This window comes from Stegostoma tigrinum, unplaced genomic scaffold, assembly GCF_030684315.1.
Source record: "Stegostoma tigrinum isolate sSteTig4 unplaced genomic scaffold, sSteTig4.hap1 scaffold_231, whole genome shotgun sequence".
In the NCBI taxonomy this organism is placed as follows: domain Eukaryota; kingdom Metazoa; phylum Chordata; class Chondrichthyes; order Orectolobiformes; family Stegostomatidae; genus Stegostoma; species Stegostoma tigrinum.
Window position 1 is genome coordinate 130,001 of NW_026728165.1, and position 22,249 is coordinate 152,249.

General features: G+C 43.2%; 1 long non-coding RNA gene across 2 annotated transcripts in view; it reads right to left on the reverse strand.

Moving 5' to 3' along the window:
- The window catches only part of LOC132207957 (uncharacterized), a 144,359-nt gene extending 122,534 nt beyond the window's left edge, over positions 1 to 21,825 (reverse strand). For both annotated transcript variants that reach the window (XR_009444041.1, XR_009444040.1), the window contains exon 1: positions 21,244 to 21,825. This is a non-coding gene — a long non-coding RNA (uncharacterized LOC132207957). The remainder of the gene's footprint in view (positions 1 to 21,243) is intronic.
- Between the last annotated feature and the right edge of the window lie 424 nt (positions 21,826 to 22,249).

A 22,249-nucleotide genomic window follows, 5' to 3' on the forward strand; every position in this document is an offset into this window, starting at 1 on the left:
GCAGAATTCCCAGCCTCTGATCTGTTTTTATAGTCACAATATTTACATAGCTGGTCCACGTCCAATTTCTAGTTAATGATATCACTCGGGATGTTGATCGTGAGGGATTCAGTGACGGTAATATCATTGATTTTTCAGGGGTAATGGTTAGATTTTCACTTATTGGAGATGGTCATTCCTGACACTTGTGTGGCGCCCACGCTACTTGCCATTTACTTACCGAGAGTGGACCTTGTCCAGGTCTTGCTGCAAATGGGCATTTCAGTATCTGGAGCATTACAAATGCTGCTCAACAGTGTGTAATCATCAGCAAACATCCCACCTATGACCTTAGAATGGAAGGATATCCTCAATGTGAAAATGGGACTCGAGGAGCTCTTGTCTTAAACTAGATACAGGTTATTACACGACAGTAACCAAGTAAAAGTTGCATTGGAATGATAAACATTGTTTCAAACATTATGAGCAAGTCTTAGAAGGTAGAAACATCTCCTTTGAGATCCAGACCCATTCTCACGGCCCAGGTCCTTATGACATGACATTATCATAATAGGGGAAGCTTAATCAACACTGACTCTTTTGGAACTAAACATAGTGATTCCTGAATGGATTGAGCAGCACTCACGAAATAAAAGTGAGGAACTACTTCTTTGCCTCTGGATTCTTTGCAATGAAATGGGAATTAATTAAATACCAAGGTGTGGTCACTGTCCATCTGTCCCAGCAGAACGGGCCAGAATTTCAAGAATTTCAGTGAAAATGTCATGATTCAAAAAAATTACATTGTGCATATCTTTGATAAAACTATCCACAAGGGGAAGTAGATCCACAATCTGTTCACCATTTTTGGTTCAGTTTATCATATGAATGAACATAGAACATAGAACATTACAGCACAGGCAGTTCGGCCTTCGATGCTGTGCTGACCTGTCATACCGATCTCAAGCCCATCTAAACTACACTATTCCATGTACGTCCATATGCTTGTCCAATGATGACTTAAATGTACCTAAAGTTGGCGAATCTACTACCGTTGCGGGCAAAGCATTCCATTCCCTTACTACTCTCTGAGTAAAGAAACTACCTCTGACATCTGTCCTATATCTTTCACCGCTCAACTTAAAGCTATGCCCCCCGTGCTCGCTGTCACCATCCTTGGAAAAAGGCTCTCCCTATCCACCCTGTCTAACCCTCTGATTATTTTATATGTTTCAATTAAGTCCCCTCTCAACCTTCTTCTCTCTGACGAAAACAGCCTCAAGTCCCTCAGCCTTTCCTCGGAAGACCTTCCCTCCATACGAGGCAACATCCTAGTAAATCTCCTCTGCACCCTTTCCTAAGCTTCCACATCCTTCTTCTAATGTGGTGACCAGAACTGCACACAATACTCCAAGTGCGGCCGCACCAGAGTTTTGTACAGCTGCAGCATAACCTCTTGGAGGGAACTCGATCCCTCTGTTAATAAAAGCTTCAACACTGTGTGCCTTCTTAACACCCCTGTCAACCTGGGTGGCAACTTTCAAGGATCTGTGTACATGGACACCGAGATCTCTCTGCTCATCTACACTACTAAGAATCTTAGCCCAGTACTTTGCATTCCGGTTACTCCTACCCAAGTGCATCACCTTACACTTGTCCACGTTAAACTCCATTTGCCACCTCTCAGCCCAGCTCTGCAGCTTATCTATGTCTCTCTGTAACCTACAACATCCTTCTTCACGATCCACAACTCCACCGACCTTAGTGTCGTCTGCAAATTTACTAACCCATCCTTCTACGCCCTCATCCAAGTCATTTATAAAAATGACAAACAACAGTGGACCCAACACCGACCCTTGCGGTACACCACTAGTTACTGGACTCTAGGATGAACATTTCCCATCAACCACCACCCTCTGTCTTCTTTCAGCAAGCTAATTTCCGATCCAAACTGCTATATCTCCCACAATTCCATTCCTCTGCATTTTGTACAATAGTCTGTTTTGGGGACCCTTATCGAACGCCTTGCTGAAATCCATAGACTCCACACTAACCGGTTTACTCTCATCTACCTGTTTGGTCACCTTCTCAAAGAACTCAATAAGGTTTGTGAGGCACGACCTACCCTTCACAAAACCGTGCTGACTATCTCTGATCAAATTATTCTTTTCTAGATGATTATAAATCCTGTCCCTTAGAACCTTTTCCAACACTTTACCAACAACTGAGGTAAGGCTCACTGGCCGATAATTACCAGGGTTGTCTCTACTCCCCTTCTTGAACAGGGGAACCACAATTGCTATCCTCCAATCATCTGGCACTATTCCTGTAGACAATGACAATTAAAGATCAATGCCAAAGGCTCGGCAATCTCCTCCCTGGCTTCCCAGAGGATCCTAGGATAAATTCCATCCGGCCCAGGGGTCTTATCTATCTTCACACTCTGTAGGATTTCTCATACCTCTTCCTTGTGAACCTCAATCCCACCTAGTCTAGTAGCCTGTATCTCAGTATTCTCCTCGACAACATTGTCGTTTTCGAGAGCGAATACTGTCAAAAAATATTCATTTAGTGCTTCCCCTATCTGCTCTGATTCCAGACACAACTTCCCACGACTATCCTTGATTGGCCCTAATCTTACTCTCGTCATTCTTTTATTCCTTAAGTACCTATAGAAAGCCTTAGGGTTTACCCTGATCCTATCCGCCAGCAACTTCTCTTGTCTCCTCCTGGCTCTTCTGAGCTCTCTCTTTAGGTCTTTCCTGGCTACCTTGTAACCCTCAAGCACCCTAACTGAGCCTTCACATCTCATCCTAACATAAAGTGTGAAGCTGGATGAACACAACAGGCCAAGCAGCATCTCAGGAGCACAAAAGCTGACGTTTCAGGCCTAGACCCTTCATCTAGACCCTTCATTTTACGCCTGAAACATCAGCTTTTATGCTCCTGAGATGCTGCTTGGCCTGCTGTGTTCATCCAGCTTCACACTTTGTTATCTTGGATTCTCCACCATCTGCAGTTCCCATTATCACTCATCCTAACATAAGCCTTCTTCTTCCTCTTGACCAGAGATTTCACTTCCTTCGTAAAACACAGCTCCCACGCTCTATAGCTTCCTCCCTGCCTGACAGGTACATACTTATCGAGGACACACAGGAACTTTTCTTTGAATAAGCTCCACATTTCTAATGTGCCCATCCCCTGCGGTTTCCTTCCCCATCCTATGCTCCCTAAATCTTGCCTAATCTCATCGTAATTGCCTTTCCCCTAGCTGGAACTCTTGCCCAGTGGTATACACCTATCCCTTTCCATCACTAAAGTAAACATAACAGAATTGTGATCGCCATCACCAAAGTGCTCACCTACTTCCAAATCTAACAGCTGGCCGGGCTCATTACCCAGTACCAAATCTAATGTGGCGTCGCCCCTTGTTGGCCTGTCTACATACTGTGTCAGGAAGCCCTCCTGCACACACTGGACAAAAACTGACCCATCTATAGAACTCAAGCTATAGTGTTCCCAGTCAATATTTGGAAAGTTGAAGTCCCCCATGACAACTACCCTGTCTCTCTCACTCCTATCGAGAATCATCTTTGCTATCCTTTCCTCTACATATCTGGGACTATTCGGAGGCCTATAGAAAACTCCCAACAGGGTGACCTCTCCTTTCCTGTTTCTAACCTCAGCCCATACTACCTCAGTTGACGAGTCTCCAAACATCCTTTCTGCAACTGTAATACTGTCCTTGACCAACAATGCCACACCTCCCCCTCTTTTACCGTCTTTTCTGCTCTTACTGAAACATCTAAATCCCGGAACCTGCAACAACCATTCCTGTCCCTGCTCTATCCATGTCTCTGAAATGGCCACAACATCGAAGTCCCAGGTACTAACCCATGCTGCAAGTTCACCCACCATATTCCGGACGCTCCTGGCATTGAAGCAGACACACTTCAAACCAACTGCTTGCTTGCCGGTGCCGTCTTGCGTCCCTGAAACTTTATTTTGGACCTCCCTACTCTCAACCTTTTCTATGCTTGAACTACAATTTTGGTTCACATCCCCCTGCTGAATTAGCTGAAACCCACCTGTATAGCCTTAGTGAATTTCCCCCCCAGGATATCGGTACCCCTCTGGTTCAGGTGAAGACCATCTTGCTTGTAGAGGTCCCACCCACCCGAGAAAGACCCCCAATTATTCAAGAATCCAAAACCCTCTTTCCTGCACCATCCCTGTAGCCACATGTTCAACTCCTCTCTCTCCCTAGCACGTGGCACGGGCAACAAACCAGAGACAACAACTCTGTTCATCCTAGCTCTAAGCTTCCATCCTAGCTCCATGAATTTCTGCCTTAAATCCCCATCACTCTTCCTACCTATGTCGTAGGTGCCTATGTGGACCACGACTTGGGGCTGCTCCCCCTCCCCCTTAAGGATCCCAGAAACATGATCAGAGACATCACGCACCCTGGCACCTGGGAGGCAACACACCAACCATGAATCTCACTTGTACCCACAGAACCTCCGATCTGTCCCCCTAACTATGGAGTCCCCAATGACTACTGCTCTGTTTCTCTTCCTCCTTCCCTTCTGAGCAGCAAGGACAGACTCTGTGCCAGAGACCTGTGCCCTGCTGCTTTCCCCTGGTAAGTCGTCCCCCCCAACAGTATCTAAAACGGTATACTTATTGTTGAGGGGAATGGCCATAGGGGATCCCTGCTCTGCCTGCCGGTTCCCCTACCGGCCCCTGAATGTAACCCATCTGCCTTTTTCTTGTACCTGAGGAGTGACTGCCTCCCTGGAACTCCTCCCAATAACCCCCTCTGCCTCCCAAATGATCCGAAGTTCATCCAGCTCCAGCTCCAGTTCCCTAACGCGGTTTTCAAGGAGCTGGAGTTGGGTGCACTTCCCACAGATGTAGTCAGCAGGGACACTAGTGGTGACCCTTAGCTCCCACATTCTGCAGGAGGAGCATTCAACTGCCCTGACCTCCGTTCCCATTATTCTAAATTCCCAAAGAGACTGTTTAAAAATAAAGAATAAAAAATAAACTAGTTACCTTCTGTCGCACAGAAACTTTTTTTTTGGTTCGAGGAGGAGGATGGGTGGGAGACACTACCCGAGTAGTGTTTCGGGTAATGCAACCACACAAATATATTCATATAAATATTATATATATGTAATATATAAAATATTATATGTATAAATATTATATACACAAATATAAATTAGTACATATATTTTCTCATTAGGTTTACCCATACAACGAATTATCTTGGTTAATAGTGACTATGTAGAGTGTTTAAAGGAGTTTAAATTGCTTACTCCCTGTGAACAATGTCCACAAGCATTCATCAAATGCCACTTTAAACAGAAACACATGAGTTAACCACAATAATAGTGAAAACAATGCAAGGTCCAATGGCTGGAATATTGAACTCTCATGTTAATGAAATAATAACTTACAACTAGCAGCAGCTAACCACTATTTCACAATACACAGTTCGAATGAGAAACACTCCACTTTCCATAGTGGAGAACAAATTTAAAACAACCATTGATCCAACTTTGTCCACGAAGACATTCTACGAATTCGGGAAATGTTTTCTGTGTGGTGTATTCCTGAGGAAGTTGATGCTAATAATGAAGCATCATTTCACTGAACTCTTGAACTTCCTGGTACGGTTACAGCCAGGAAACGTACAGATTTATCACCAATGCAGCACAGCAGGACAAGAAATGAGAATTGTTACGATTCCAGCTGCTTCAGCAAGTGGAATAGTCAAACCCCAGAATAAAACCTGCCTCGCTAGATCTTTTTCCCCTTTGTCAAACCTTGTGGTCTTTCACTGAAACATAAGCACATCAGACTACAGATTAGATTTTAACAATAAAACAGAAGTTTATTACATTGAAGAAATAAAATAAACCAAAATATCAAATAAAGCAGTTTCAAAAATTTCAGAACACATTGCAAAAGAAAGTTACCCATGAGAACTTTCCCCTTGACGACTCACAAACTTAAAGCTTAGCCTTCCTCAGTTTTTTCATAGTCTGCAGAATTCTAACAAAATACTCGGGGTCTGAAAGATTCACAAATAATAACCCTTACTCTGAGACAACTTATTCCTTTAACTGTTCTAAACAATCGCCTTTTCTGGAGAGACTGTGCTTAATTCTGAAGTCAATGCTTAACAAACAGAGCTTGCAGTACAGAAACAGGCTCATGATGTTATCTATGTTTCACACAAGACTCTTTCTACCCCTTTTTAACCCTACCATCCCCTTTACCTCATGTGCTCCTCTAGCTTCCTCTTAAAAAGTATCTGTGCTATCATTTCAGCCACTCTTCCTGGTTCAAATTTTAACCACTTTCTGGGCAAAGTTGCTTCTCCTGAGTTTCCTGTTAGATTTATTAGAGGCTATGTAGCATCTATATTAATAAAACATTCTTCTATCTGGTCTCAAGAATGAAGCTCCAATAATAGAATTACGAGGTGTGAAGATTTGATAGAGTATAAAACTTGTGCTCTTTCCCCAACATTTTCCACTGAGGAATGAACAAGGAGAGTTCAAGAGCATCCCTGTTACATCCATTGATCAGGAGACTAAAATATCCATTAAACATTCAGTAGGCATTCCACAGCAGTAACACTGATCATATTGTAGTATTCCTCAGAGAGTTTCATGACTGGTTCACTGAGAAGCAATCTTGGCTGAGGTTTCTCAGTGGATATTATTCAGAATAAAGCGACATGTTGCCTTCGGCTGTATTGGAAAGCTGCTGGTAATGGAACTGTTGAAAGCATTCACACCTTTTCTGGATCCATCTTTTATTCCTGTACTTATCTCATTGCTACACTTTGTGCGCTTTACAAAAGCATTTCCTTTGTCATTTAAAACAATGCAGTCTCTGTCTCTGTAACTTCTATCTCTGTCTAATTTTACATTGTTGCATTTTTCTTTATTCATTCACAAGATGAGGGCGTCACTGGTCAGGCAGCATTTATTGCCCATCCCTTATTGCCCAGAGGGCAGTTAAGAGTCAACCACATTGCTGTGGGTCTGGAGTCACATGTAGGGCAGACCAGGTAAGGAATGCAGAGATAATGGGAACTGCAGATGCTGGAGATTCCAAGATAATAAAATGTGAGGCTGGATGACATCCAGCCTCACATTTTATTATCTCGGTAAGGAATGCAGTTTTCTTTCCTAAAGGACATCAGTGAACCTAGACAGGTTTTTCCAACAATCGACAATGGATTCACGGCCATCATTAGATTGTTAATTCCAAATATTTATTGTATTCAAATTCTACCATCTGCCGTGGTGGGTTTCGAACCCAGGTCCCCAAAACATTACTTGGGTTTCTGGATTAACAGTCCAGCGATAATATCACGAGACCATCGCCCCTCCTCCAACTTTTAGCTGCCTAGGCCCGAATCTCTGGAATTCCCTTCCCATGCCCCTCCATTTTCACTCTTTCCTCCTTAAAGCTGCCTTTTTGGCAATACTTTATGTCACTTGTCCTAATAACTACCGATTTGTAATTAAATACACTCAGTGTGGATTTGTTCACGGGTGATCACGTCTGGGTAGTACAACAGCAAAATACTGCAAATGCTGGCAATCTAAAGTAAGACCAAAACACGCTGGAAATATTCAGCACAATGGACCTATCTTTGGACTTCTGATGACAGGTTAATGAAACATTAATTCTGTTTCTCTGTCCACAGACGCTGCCAGACCTTCTGAGCAGTTCTGGGATTTTCTGATTTCATTTGTGTCTGATGAACTTGATTCTATATTTGAATTGCAGGATTCATAGAATCCCTACAGGGTGCAAGCAGGCGATTCATCCCATCAAGTCAACACCAACCCTCCAAACAGCGTCCCATCCAACACATCCCCTATCCTATCCCTGTAACCCTTCATCTCCAATGGCTAATCCACCTAATCTACACGTCCCTGCACACTATGGGTAATTTCGCATAGGCAATTTAGCATGGCCAATCCACCTACCCTGCACATCTTTGGACTGTGGAAGGAAACCAGAGCACCTGGAGGAAGCCCACACAGGCATGGTGAGAGTGTGCAAACTCCGCACAGACAGTCTCCTGAGGCTGGAATCAAACCCTGATCCCTGGTGCTGTGAGTCAGCAGTTCTAACCACAGAGTCACTATGCCGCACCAATTTGAATTGGTGTTAAAGAGGGTCAAGGAGAGTAGAGCATTTGATGCAGCTTACGTAGGTTTTAAGGTGGCTTTGGACTAGTTCCCACATGATGAATTGGTCAAAACAGAAGGTGGTGATGGAATCTGAGGGAAAGTAGCAAATGGAACAAAATAAACTCAGTGACTGCAGACAAAGGGGAATGCTCACTGTAGTTGTAGTTGAAAGGTCATTTCTATTGGGATTCCACAGGGTTCAGTATTGGGTCCTTTCCCTCTCATGGTATATAGCAAAGAAGCAAACTTAAGTGCAGAGGGCACCATTAAAAATTTGCAGATGATAGACTAAAAATGAGTGCATGGTTGATAAAGAGGAAGAAAGCTGCAGACTTGGAATATAGTAACAATGGGCTGATCAGTTAACAGAAAGGGACAAATAGAATTTAATCTGCCGGAATGTGCAGTAAGGCATTTGGGGAGGGCAAACTAGTCAATAGGATACACAATAAATGATACAATACTGATCAGCTTAGAGGCACAGCGTATGTTTCCAGATACTGGGGGGAGCAATGAGCAGCACATGGTTTGCAACTCTATCAGCTACAAGTTCCCCTCCAAGTCATACTCTCAACTCAACTGGGGTCAGAACCAAGTATAATCTATCCTAGAAATGGAGACTGTTCAGAGTGGCTAAGGAAATAAGCTATTTTTGTGAAAGGGTGTAGTTAGTGAAACTTCCAGAGCTGGAATGTCTGGAGAGAACCGTGTGGATTAGTAAAACACTGAGGAAGTCTAAACTCTCAGTTGTGTGAATGGTGAAGGAGGAAGACCCCACAATTTGAGGGACAGAAACTGAGCAGAAGCAGTTAAATCTAACATGCAGATTTGATAGAGAAAGAAAACCGCTCAAGATTGTTAAGTAACTGTAAAGTGACTGTTTTAGGGAGTAGATGGGATGCTGTTTTGTTGTGTTTTGCAACCTTTCAAACTGTGTTATATAGTCAGTTTGGTTTGCTTTCTTGTATTTTACTTTCTTTAGTGCAATGAACTGTTTTATTGTTAAAACCAAATGTGCAGCTTTGTGTGCTTATGTTTTAGTGAAAGGCTGCCACACTAAATTGAAGAAAAATTGATAATCAAGTCAGATTTCATTCTAGGATGTGGCCTGGCTTGTAACAACAGCAGCTGGAATCATAGCACCAGCAAAAGAAGAATAAACGAAAAAACTTTGTTGGGAGCAGACTGTATAGTTTTAGACATTGTAGAAGAGAAAGAGGACTAACAGAGGTGCTTCTGATCTGGAAGGGAAACAACCAATGATTCTGTTGTGCACATTATTTGCCCAAAGACAAGCATTGAATACAAGTTAATTGTGCCCTTGGACACAGCACTGTTTTAGTAGGATATGAAATTTCACTTTAGAATCCATTTTCACTCGCAAATATTGATTGGGAGCACTATTTAATAAAGTGAATTTCTTCAACATCTTCAGAGCTGCATGTTTATCATTCGTATACATGGGAAATCTCAAATTCATTTTGCAGTTACATGAAAATAATGTACAAGGAAAGGAATTTAAACTCAGTATTTTGCACTTCAATTGAGCACAGGCCTTACTCATAAAAATCTCATCTCCTGAATCCCTCTCCAGAATTGATTAACAATGGATACTATATTCATTACAGACAGTATAGGAGATTTTCCGTGTTGTAGCCCATTCCAAAATCTAGGCAAAGCTTCTTGGCGCCTCGCTGCAGGAGTTAAAGATCTGGGGAAATTGCTACATCTTACATCCCTGCCTAGGGGATGCTTCAACATCATTTCCTAAGATAACCACATGTCCATATACATGTTTTCATATTGGGGAGGTCTAAACAGGACACAAACACCTCCAAGGGTATGCCAGCTGACGCCTACATTGAAAGCGTAATACTGAGAATGCTGGAAAACTGAAATAACAGCAAGCGCTGGAGAAACTCAACAGGCCTGGCAGAATTTATGGAGAGAAAAAGGCCGAATTTTACTGTCAGCTATACATCAGTGACTAATACTATTTATTTCAGAGGAAAGGTGACCGGACCTGAAGCCTTAACTTTGATTTCTCTTCACAAATGCTGCCCAGACCGGCTGAGCTTTTTCAGCAACTTCTGTTTTTTGTCTCTTATTTACAGCATCCACAGTTCTTTTGGTTTTTAACACTATTTATTTCTTGAGTTGTAAGGTTTTTGGATTTAAGTTCTTGCCCACTGAGGTGAAAGCTATATCAAGCCCATGTAGTATGGTAGTAAAGGGATGGTGCACTGACTGTGGGGCTGCCTTATGGATGTGTGGTTAAACATTAAACATTCAGTAGGCATTCCACAGCAGTAACACTGATCATATTGTAGTATTCCTCAGAGAGTTTCATGACTGATTCACTGAGAAGCAATCTTGGCTGAGGTTTCAGAATAAAGCAACATGTTGCCTTCGGCTGTATTGGAAAGCTGCTGGTAATGGAACTGTTGAAAGCATTCACACCTTTTCTGGATCCACCTTTTATTCCTGTACTTATCTCATTGCTACACTTTTTGCGCTTTACAAAAGCATTTCCTTTGTCATTTAAAACAATGCAGTCTCCGTCTCTGTAACTTGATCTCTTGTTTAGAACAGTTAAAGTATTTTGTTAGAATTCTGCAGACTATGAAAATACTGAGGAAGGCTAAGCTTTAAGTTTGAGAGTAGTCAAGGGGAAAGTTCTCATGGGTAACTTTCTTTTGCAATGTGTTCTGAAATTTTTGAAACTGCTATATTTGATATTTTGGTTTATTTTATTTCTTCAATGTAATAAACTTCTGTTTTATTGGTAAAATCTAATCTGTAGTCTGATGTGCTTATGTTTCAGTGAAAGACCACAAGGTTTGACAAAGGGGAAAAAGATCTAGCGAGGCAGGTTTTATTCTGGGGTTTGACTATTCCACTTGCTGAAGCAGCTGGAATCGTAACAATTCTCATTTCTTGTCCTGCTGTGCTGCATTGGTGATAAATCTGTACCTTTGTTTGCTCTCCCAGGTGGAAGTAAAAAAAATCACATGGTATTCTTTAGAGGAAAAACAGGTGAGATCTCACTGGAATCAACATTGCTAAAAGTGATTATCAGGTCATTATCACATTACAGTTTGTGGGAGCTCATGCAAGTAAATTTACTGTTTGTAGGAACTTATGTAAATACATTCTCTATGTTACAGCAGTGACTACACTTTGTCTGTTTCAAAGCACTTTGGTTTGTCCTTATTGGGGAATATCAATCAAGTCTGAATCCTATTTATGTGTGTTTGGAACTAGGTCGGTGAGTTATAAATGTTCAGTTTAATTTTATGCTTAAAGCAATAATTAATTAACTACCGGATTATCCATTCCCCTTTCCCAATTTAACATAGAAACAGAGAAAATTGGACTGGGAGTAGGCCATTCAGTTCTTGAGCCTGCTCCACCATAAAATATGAGCATGCCTGCTCATTCCTGTTCCTGCTTTCTCCCCATATTCTTTGATCTCTTTAGCTCGAAGAACAATATCTAACTCTGTCTTAAAAATATTCAATGATAGAAAATTCCACTGGCTCACCATTCTCTTGGCGAAGACATTTCTCCTCATCTTCGTTCTACTGTGCATCCTTAGTCTGTGACCTTTGGTTCTGCAATCTCCAGTCATGAGGAACACCCTTCTTCACTTACCCTCTCTGATACTCTCCAGCTGTGTGACTTGAATCCACAACCTTTTGACTCAATGGTGATATTTCTACTAAGCCAATACAGTAACAATGGAATCTGTCATGTACCTTCACATCACAGCTATTTCTTTTCTCCATGACTTCATCTTGATTGGCAGCTTGTAAACAGTCAGCACCATACAATACTAGCATAGTAAGTGGCTCCCTACACTCAGAATAGAGAATCTCGAATGAGGATGCAAGTAGATGCCTTAAAGTGGATGCTCCAACTGGAATCTACAAGATACAGTGCAGTAACGCAACAACATTTCTTCAAAGGTTTCTCCAGAACCCACAACATCTACCAACCAGCAGGGCAAGGACAGCAGGCACATGGGGGCATCACTTCTCAGTTTCCCTCCAATCTTCGGATGTACACACAATCCTGACATGAAAATGTTGCCATTCCATCATCTTTACTGATTGAGAATTCTGCAGCTCCCTCCTTATCATCGCTTTGGGAATACTGTGGTTTTGGAAGGCAGCTCAGGAGCATCTGCTCATGAGCAATTAATGCTGGCCCCGTATCAGTGATGCCCACATTCAATAAATAAATAATATTTTAAAAAGAGGCATTCAGAATGAATCACCTCTCTTGCCACCCACTTTGCCAATAGTGTTTCTAGGCCAACCCAAGCAGCACAATGAAAGCAAGATGCTCTGAGGCAGGAGGAATGAAGTAGTTTAAAATGGGAAATATTTGCAGTGGTGCAGAGAAAAGACTGGCAAGTGGGGCAGATCAGAAATCTCTTTCCGCCAGTCAACCCAGGCATAATGGATTGAATGGACTCATTCTGTGCTGTACAATTTTATGATTTTAACCATTGTGGAAAGTGGATGGCAAAGCACAAAGCCATCTATACAAAGTCTAAGTGCTTCAACAAGCAGCTAGGCTGCCACGTTACTTTCTGATTTATTGTGCAATTCCATTTCTTTGGTTTAATAGCTTTTTTAAAAAATAAATCTGTATGTACTTACAATGTGTTCTGCAAAACCCACAGCAATTGCTATTCGCCTTCCTTGAAGTTATAAGCAGTTTTACGACAAGGTACGAGAGGCAAGCAAAATCAATAAGGCCATACAAAGCAACTAATTCTGTTCAGGCCAGCATTCATTTCCTCAATCTGAATACACCTTTTACTTTCCCTCACCATGATACAGTACATTCCACATGCACCCACAAAAAAACTATTCATTTCCTGAGTTAGATGCTATAACACTTAAAAGACACTTAGAATCGTACATGAACAGGAAAGATTTGGAGAGTTATGGACCAGGAGCAGGCAGGTGGGACTAGTTTAGCTCGAAAATATGTTTGGCACGGGCTGGTTTGACTGAAGAGTCTGTTTCCATGCTGTATGATTCTATGACTCTGTTTCTCAAGCAGTTCTCAGAAATATTATAAAAAGATTGAATCTAAAATGAGAAGAACAAAAGGTACTCATATACTCCTTTTTCCTCTCTCCAAGTTTAATAAGTGACACCCAGAAAAAAAGAGTCACAATTTTGGCTATTTGATCTGAGCTTACAAGCTAAGAGATTCTGGACAGCAGCAGGAAGAGGGGTCAACCTATGTGCAGTTGGATGATGGATGTTAGAACGGAATATAGGAACATGTCATTTGAGAGCAACAGAAAGCCATTCAGCCCTTTAACTCTGCTCCACCATCCAGTGGCTGATCTGCTTGTGGACTCAAGCCCCTCTGTCCCTTTTCCCCAAGCCCTCGTCTCCCACATCTATCAAAAAACCATCTAACTCAACCTAGAATAAAGTCAATGGTACAGCCGCCAATACTTTTTGGGGAAGAGAATTCCACAGACCCATACCCCTCTGATGGAAATCCTCCTCGTCTCCATCATAGAAAGAAGACCTCCTGTTCTTAAATTGTACCCCCTTTTTTGAGATTCCCTCACGAGAGGAAACATTTTCCCTGTACACAATGTATCAAGTCCCCTCAGGATTTTATATATTGCCATAGGATCAATTCTCATTCTTCTAAGTTCCAACTGGTACAGATCCAACCTTTCCTCACAGGAGAACCCTATCTTCCCAGGAACAGGTCACAGAGTGGTGTCACAGAATGGCTGCCAACAAACCACAACCGATGTATGAGGGTGGCATAAGACAGACAGAATTGGCACACCATGACAGCAGGTCTCCTGGCAGGAGCGGCTACAAGCAGCAGCTTAATAAGAAGGTGCACTCACTATCTACTGGCAAGTTTCTGAAAATTTGCTCCGAGTGAGTGAATGAAAGCAGGCTGCACAGTGTGGTGTTTACACCATTTTCCTTTCACTCACTATACAGATCAATCATTGGATATGAAACCTTTGAAGAGCAGGTGTGCATGCTGGAATGGATAGAGATAGAGGAAGCTGATGTGCTGAAAATTTTGTCAAACATTAAGATTGAAAAGTCGCCAGGCCCGGACCAGATTTGTCCTCGGCTGCTTTGGGAAGCGAGAAATGCAATTGCTTCGCCACTTGCGAAGATCTTTGCATCCTCGCTCTCCACTGGAGTCGTACCTGAGGACTGGAGAGAGGCAAATGTAATTCCTCTCTTCAAGAAAGGAAATAGGGAAATCCCCGGCAATTATAGACCGGTAAGTCTCACGTCTGTCGTCTGCAAGGTGTTAGAAAGGATTCTGAGGGATAAGATTTATGACCATCTGGAAGAGCATGGCTTGATCAAATACAGTCAACACGGCTTTGTGAGGGGTAGGTCATGCCTTACAAACCTTAGAGTTTTTTGAGGATGTGACTAGAAAAGTTGATGAGGGTCGAGCTGTGGATGTGGTGTATATGGATTTCAGCAAGGCATTTGATAAGGTTCCCCATGGTAGGCTCATTCAGAAGGTCAGGAGGAATGGGATACAGGGGAACTTAGCAGCTTGGATACAGAATTGGCTGGCCAACAGAAGACAGCGAGTGGTATTCGAAGGAAAATATTCTGCCTGGAAGTCAGTGGTGAGTGGGGTTCCACAGGGCTCTGTCCTTGGGCCTCTACTGTTTGTAATTTTTATTAATGACTTGGACGAGGGGATTGAAGGATGGGTCAGCAAGTTTGCAGACGACACAAAGGTCGGAGGTGTCGTTGACAGTGTAGAGGGCTGTTGTAGGCTGCAGCGGGACATTGACAGGATGCAGAGATGGGCTGAGAGGTGGCAGATGGAGTTCAACCTGGATAAATGCGAGGTGATGCATTTTGGAAGGTCGAATTTGAAAGCTGAGTACAGGATTAAGGATAGGATTCTTGGCAGCGTGGAGGAACAGAGGGATCTTGGTGTGCAGATACATAGATCCCTTAAAATGGCCACCCAAGTGGACAGGGTTGTTAAGAAAGCATATGGTGTTTTGGCTTTCATTAACAGGGGGATTGAGTTTAAGAGTCGTGAGATCTTGTTGCAGCTCGATAAAACTTTGGTTAGACCGCACTTGGAATACTGCGTCCAGTTCTGGGCGCCCTATTATAGGAAAGATGTGGATGCTTTGGAGAGGGTTCAGAGGAGGTTTACCAGGATGCTGTCTGGACTGGAGGGCTTATCTTATGAAGAGAGGTTGACTGAGCTCGGTCTCTTTTCATTGGAGAAAAGGAGGAGGAGAGGGGACCTAATTGAGGTATACAAGATAATGAGAGGCATAGATAGAGTTGATAGCCAGAGACTATTTCCCAGGGCAGAAATGGCTAGCACGAGGGGTCATAGTTTTAAGCTGGTTGGTGGAAAGTATAGAGGGGATGTCAGAGGCAGGTTCTTTACGCAGAGAGTTGTGAGAGCATGGAATGCGTTGCCAGCAGCAGTTGTGGAAGCAAGGTCATTGGGGTCATTTAAGAGACTGCTGGACATGTATATGGTCACAGAAATTTGAGGGTGCATACATGAGGATCAATGGTCGGCACAACATTGTGGGCTGAAGGGCCTGTTCTGTGCTGTACTGTTCTATGTTCTATGTTCTATATTAGCTGCAGCTCAGTGGGTTTCACTCCAACCGTTAAGACAGAATGTCATTGTTCAAGTCAGGATCTATAGACCTGAGAAGAAAATCTAGGCTAACATACCCAGTGCTCCATTGTTGGAGGTGCTGACCTTTGGATGATACCATTCGAACCAACACTCTACCCTTGGAAATTGTGGCTTCAGGTGTCTAGTTGTTATTTATTTCATAAATACTCGTATTCCCTCTCAGGTAATATAATGCCTCTGTTGTCAAGCAGAGTTATCCTGGTGTTTTGGTCAATACTAAGCTCTGAACTGATATTACTGAAGGGGTTTTCTGGTCACTGTGATGTTGCCGTTTGTGAGATCTCACTGTGCACAAATGGACTGCCGTGTTTCCACATTACGACAGTGACTCCAATTCTCAACTATTCTCTTGGCCAGAAGTTGTTTGGGATATCCTAAAGCTGTGAAATGCACAATGTTAAGAAAGAAAGCCTTCTCTTTCTTCCCTTTCATGACCTCAGGACATTCCAAAGCACTTTACAGCCAATGAAGTATTTTGGCAGTCATCAGTTGGTAATACAGAACTTGAAAAAAATACATTTTGATTATCCTTTTCATCTTGCACTTATTGGGGCAATTTGCAAGAAGTGACGGGAAAAGCTGTACACAAAGAGAGTGCTGATTCATTTGGAAGTGGAACCACATCAATATTTAGGAACAGGTACAGCAAATGGTTGAAGTAAAGATGAATAAAGCAATTACAGTGGACTCTGAGGTGTTTCCACAGGGAAAACACCAGGACTCACTTCTTATTTACTGTAATAGTTGATCCTTTTACATTGTATTTGATGTGAATTGTCCTGTTAAGTGCAAGTTGAAAAACTGTAGCAAAATATGCCTTTTCTCAGCAGTATGCATATTTTGGAAGTGTAGTCACTATTGCAATGTCAGGAAATGCAGCAGTCAATTTAGGCACAGCAAGCTGCTACAGTTAACAAAGCAACAGCGAGAAAAATTCATTCCCTCCACCAGTGATGGGAAGTAGCAGCTGTGCACATCATCGACAAAATCCCCTGCATAAATTCACCAAGGCTCTTTAGAAACCAACACTTTCATAAATACTACCATCTAGAAGGATAAGGGCAGCAAATTTATGGGAATACCACCACCTGCAAGTTGCCCTCCAAGCCATGGTTCAAGAAGGCAGCTCACCAACACCTTGTCAAGGGCAGCTATGAGTGGGCAATAAATACTGGCCAGCCAGCAGCAGCTCCATTCTAAGAATGAATACAAAAAAACCCCAGGTAATTTATTCAGTGCCAGTTCTTCCTTTCTTTCATGACTATTTAAAGTCTCTATTGATGGTATAACTAAAGCAGCACAAGCCCTTGTTTCCAACTGCTGCATCAAACACATAGAGTTCAAAATGTGCAACCAGAATTAATGACTGAACAGGCAGCCAAGTCAATATTTAGGAATAGGTTAAGCAAGTGGTCAAAGTAAGGATGAATAAAGCATTCACTGGAACAGAGTGGGCACATGGGATTAAGACTCATGTCCATGTAGAGGGTAAAATCTTTATACAAAAACGTTGGTTAGAGTGAGTGGCAACTGTTTGCCTTTATTCACGTCTTTAATGGATTCTAAGGCATGTCTCAGAAACTGATACTGCAATAACAAGTAGATAGTAGCAAGGGGAAGAGGTAGGTTTTCATCAGACTGATGCTCTATGTCATTAGCGAAACTTCTGGAAGAGCTTTACATTCTACTTCAATATTCAAAGGGGAGACCAAAACCTCTCCAAAGTAACGCCACTGATTATATCAAATGATTATATCAAATATCACAAGGTACACACACACACAGTATCCATATTGTAATTTCCACGTCATTTTCACTGTGATTGTGTTGAAGGTCAAAAGGCATGGAACTGTCACAGCAAACCTCAAACTGCTGAAGTCTGGCAGAAATCCAAGAATCATCCCAACTGAAATAAAATGCACCTTTCAATCTGTAAAGACATGTCACAGCACAGGAGTTGACATAGGTGCAGTTGGAATTTTGAATTTTATCATTAAGAGAATAAAAATGTCTCATGATTTTAATTTGTCAGACCAACTTGCAGAGAAATCACGTACTACACATCTGGCATGATAGTAAAATAACAGTGGGGCACATAGATGCTCTACAATAGAGATAACAAGGTGTAGAGCTGGATGTACACAGCAGGCCAAGCAACATCAGAGGAGCAGGAAGGCTGATGTTTCAAGCCAAGACCCTTCTTCAGAAATCTTTGACATGATTTTGGAGTATCGTGGAAATTTGCAGCAATGGAAGGAGAGCATTTGGCCCAGCGCATCTTTGCCAGCCAAATTAAAACTATCAAGTTGAATCCTGTTTTCCAGCTCTTGGCCCTCTACAGTAATGTTAGTTCAAATACAGATCCACGTTATTTTTAAACTCTAGCAGCTTTTATGTCTTCAGTTGCAAAACTTTATGGACCCTCTCGACACTCTTCTAAATATTTTGTCCCATCCTCTCCTAAAAACACTGCTTCGTGTTTTTGGCTGCAAAGTAAGTGGCCACAGTCTCAGCCAAGAAACCAATCAGTCAGTACCTTGTATTATCATGGGAGGTGGAGACAGAACACTGGGCTTAGCCAGGATCTGTACTTCCATTAGCATTGCACACACCACACAGAGTTCCCAATTTAATTAAGAAAAGTTCTAATTATGTGGATTATGCTGGCAAAGTCACCATTTTATTGCCCATTTTTATGAACTATTTGCTATACTACTTCAGAAGGCAAGTCAGGGTCAACTGCCTCAGGGCTGAATTACACAAGACTCTGGGTTCCCCACCTCTTTGACTAAAAGCACAGAGGTGGGGAAGTCTGCCAAGCTCTGCAACCATCTGATGGGTTGATTGCTCCGCTTCCACATGAAGATGTCCTGCCTCAGAGAGATTCAGGCCAGTAAGAGATTGGCAGCATTCCAGCACTGGTACTGGTATTACATTACTGGTATTGCACTTGGGACTTGGACAATTGTTCCAGATTCAGCTCACCAAGTGAGAAGAATTGGTAGGCCCTAGTGAGGATATGTTCGGGAGTTGGGGTGTTGTCAGAATTTTGAAGACTGGTGATAAGCAAGGCATTACATATGATCCTCTAATGGGAACATGGGCTAATTTAGAAGAGACAGTCACCATCTGCCACCCAACCCTCAAACCCAGCCCCAACACAGCTACCTGCTGGGTATTTGGCGTTAGGCCTCTCCAGCCATTTAAATCCCAATGATACCGCACCCTCCCACCTCGACTTATTGTCTAATAACAACAGCATGTATGCATCTTGCATTGGTAAAAGTAAAATGTCTCACAATATTTCATAGGAGGAATGATCTAATCAAACGTGACACTGGCGATATCAACACAGGTAACCGCTCTGGTATTTTATAACCAATAATGTAAAGGAGAACATGGTCGGTGGGGGGGGGGGGGGGGGGGTGGTAAAGGAGTGGTGAGGTTTATGGAAGAAATTCCAGAGCTTAAGGCATTGTCAGCTGAAGGCATGGTCACCAATTATGGAGCACCAATAGACACGAAGACAGACTTTGTGAAGCATGGAGATTTTCATTATCTGTCCCAAGGAAAATAGCATCATCATCACAGATATGATCATTATTGGTAAACATTGATACAGTGTTGCATTCAGTCAGTGAACTTAGAGAACCAATAGAGAGAAATCCAACAAATGCACAGGCCACGCATTCAAAATCTAAACTCAACAGGGATCATGAGGTCAAAGGGAGAGTCAACCCACAAACGTTCTCAACACCAGAGAATAAGCCAGAAAATTACAAATCAAAGTACTGTGTGTGACATGATAAATCAGTAAGAAACTATTTTTAAAGGGACATGGTGTCTTCTCCTCAAAGACTTCCACTGCATCCAACAATTGGAGTCTTGTAGAACACAACTACAGCAGCTCTTCATAACTGGATAGCAGAGCAGCGCATCTCCAGACTATGACAGAATCTCATCCTGGCAAATAATGCTTTTAGTTTATTCCATCATCCTTAATCACAATATGTTTTACTCATGTAGGAGCAAGTCACATCAAAATAAATTAACATTTTCCCACGATTTACTCACAGCGTACCCTTCAAATCCCATTATTCTTTTATTTTTAACAAAATATCTGGAGTGAAGCTTCAAGCAAATATAGAACTGAATAAGATTCCCCCTCCCACATTGTGGCGTACATTATCAAGTTTCCAGTTAAGCGATACATAAATGTTTCAGAAATCCTCACTGTGCCTTGTTCGGAAAGGGTTGCCTTTTCCTCCTCCTTGCGGCCAGGATAGCTGGGAGAGACATCACTCCTGCGTCTCAGACAATCTTTCCGAAAATACTGTTATTACTACATCATAGATCAGCCAGCTCGAGGTCTCCCCCGTTTAATCCTGGTTAATTTTAGAATTGAAATCTATCAATTAAAGCGTCTCCCAGCAAAACTGCTTCTAATTACCAGATCTGCAGCATCTATTGCTTTGTCATCAACAGGCACTTGTCAGCCCATCAATCAAGGGGTTAAATTTAAAATAGCCCCGGTTGTTTGGGGCGTGCGAGCCAGTGAGCATCCGGCAGTAAGGGAACAGCGTCAGAGGGCTGCAAGCTAACGGGGTCCGAATCATGTTGCCAAACCACTGCCCGGGTGTGGAGTCACTGCATTTGTCACATCCAAGTCCCCCCTCACGTCTCTAGGCTCTCTTTGCAACACAGCAACAAAAACCTGCACAGAGTGGGTCAAACAAGATCTCCAGTTTGCACTTCCTCAGAAGCGAGACTCTGAGCTATTACCTTCTTGACAGCTTTCCACTAGAATTAGCTGTTTAACCATCTTAGTCACTGGCCTGATATTCTCTGGTCGGGCACTTTTTTTGCCGAAACAGAACAGTGCAAACCTCCAGAACCACCTTTCTCCTTCTACTAACTGATTCTGTGCGTTGTATCTCAACCGTGGATTCGCTACAAACCATCTGCAATCTCTTGCCCGGTTGAGAGGGAATCTAGGATTCCCAGTATTGACCTTATCAATCCTCAACGTTCAATCTGCGCTGTTAGGAGCAGAAAGCGCCGGCTTGTGAAGCTCAGGGATGCAGGGGAGCTGTCTGAGGGAGAGAGAACGCACTATTCAGGCTACTGCTACATTCCCACCGATTGCACTGTGTCAAGAGTCGCTAACAGCATCGGTCAAGATAGGAGAGCCCATATTGAACAACAGACCAAACTCCCTCCCCTCCTACTCCACAATAACAGGACATTTGCAAAACACACACACACACACAAAAAAACGCAGGCACATTCACATCAGCCAATGGAACGGTGTGTAAAGGGTACTCACTCGCTTTGCGTTGTTTCGGCCTTTGCAACAGCTTCTGCACTGCAGCTACATCTTCGGTTTTGACAGCTTGCAGTAATTCCTGATCTTTCCCCATGGCTTGTTGATGTATGTGTGTGTGTGTGTGTTTATGTGCGTGTTTTTATATCCGATGCATCTTACGTTTTAGGAGCTGAAGCGAGAGAGAGAGACACACACACACAGAGAGGGAGGAAGACTATGCCTGGCAGTGTGTGTGCATAGAGGCAGGGACAGGAGGAGAACTACCGATGGGTGAAAGGCAGAGACAGCCTCGTCTCTTGTATCACAAACCAAAACAGCTCTCTCTCCCAACATAATAAAATGTGAGGCTGGATGAGCACAGCAGGCCAAGCAGCATCTGAGGAGCACAAAAGCTGACGTTGCGGGCCAAGACCCTTCATCAGAGAGGGGGGTGGGGAGAGGGAACTGGAATAAACAGGGATGGGGAGGCGGAACGAAGATGGAGAGTAAAGAAGATAGGTGGAGAGAGTATAGGTGGGGAGGGGATAGGTCAGTCCAGGGGAGACGGACAGGTCAAGGAGGTGGGATGAGGTTAGTCGGTAGATGGGGGTGCGGCTTGGGGTGGGAGGAAGGGATGGGTGAGAGGAAGAACCGGTTAGGGAGGCAGAGACAGGTTGGACTGGTTTTGGGATGCAGTGGGGTGGGGGGGAAGAGCTGGGCTGGTTGTGTGGTGCAGTGGGGGGAGGGGACGAACTGGGCTGGTTGAGGGATGCAGTTGGGGAAGGGGAGATTTCGCATCCCTCAACCAGCCCAGTTCGTCCCCTCCCCCCACTGCACCACACAACCAGCCCAGCTCTTCCCCCCGACCCACGGCATCCCAAAACCAGTCCAACCTGTCTCTGCCTCCCTCACCGGTTCTTCCTCTCACCCATCCCTTCCTCCCACCCCAAGCCGCACCCCCATCTACCGACTAACCTCATCCCACCTCCTTGACCTGTCCGTCTTCCCTGGACTGACCTCTCCCCTC